The sequence below is a fragment of the Limulus polyphemus genome, unplaced genomic scaffold (assembly GCF_000517525.1).
Source record: "Limulus polyphemus unplaced genomic scaffold, Limulus_polyphemus-2.1.2 Scaffold204, whole genome shotgun sequence".
NCBI lineage: Eukaryota > Metazoa > Arthropoda > Merostomata > Xiphosura > Limulidae > Limulus > Limulus polyphemus.
The window spans coordinates 300,568-301,398 of record NW_013665814.1 but is presented as its reverse complement, the minus strand read 5'-3'; the positions used below and the strand labels follow the sequence as shown (position 1 = coordinate 301,398).

Here is an 831-nt window from a genome sequence, read left to right as displayed (position 1 = left end):
GTGGCACCTTTTCAAAAGCTTTCTGAAAATCCAGACACACTTACCCTCATCTACATAAGCAGTAAACTTTTCAAAGAATGTTAAAAGATTTGTAAGACAAGATTTTCCCTCAGTGGAACCATGTTAACTATCCAATAAAATTCTAAACTTTGTTACATGATTTTGCAAAGCATCTTTTAACAGACTTTCCAAAATTTTCCCACAACTGATGTAAGACTAATGGGTCTATAATTACTGGGACAATTTTTATCATTTCCCTTGAAAAGAGGAGTTATGTTAGCTAACTTCTAATCCTCTGATACCTGTACTATTCAAGTACAAAAAATAGTAGTAAGTGGCTCAAATCTCCAATCTTTAACCTCCTTCGAAACCCTTGGGGAAATATTATCTGGCCCAGGAGTCATCCTTTTTTAAACTTCTCAATTTTTTCTTAATCAGCTCACAATTAATGCAACCATCTTGTTTGATCTCGTTTTCCATTTATAAACTGTTCAAGATGTGGAATACTGTTTAATTTTCATCAGTAAAACCGAAGATAAAGAGAGATTAAATAACCAAGCCATCTCAATCATCAGATATTAGCCTTCCTTTATCATCCCTCAAGGGTCCTACCCCCATCCTAACATACTGTTTACCCTTAATGTATTTAATAAAATCTCTACTATTAATTTTTACATTTTCAGCCAACCTTTTCTCATATATCTTTTTTAATGTCCTAATTTCCTGTTTCACCAACTTTCTTGATCTTATATAATTTCTAAATCTCCTGTCATACCAGTCAATTTAAATTTCTTATTATTTTCTCCTAAACTCTTTGTGAGCCAACCTGTT

General features: G+C 32.6%; 1 protein-coding gene across 2 annotated transcripts in view; it reads right to left on the bottom strand.

The window, feature by feature from the left end:
• Nucleotides 1-831, bottom strand: part of LOC106478369 (cullin-1-like) — a 52,941-nt gene that overhangs the window by 44,511 nt on the left and 7,599 nt on the right. The gene's annotated exons all lie outside the window — the stretch shown is intronic.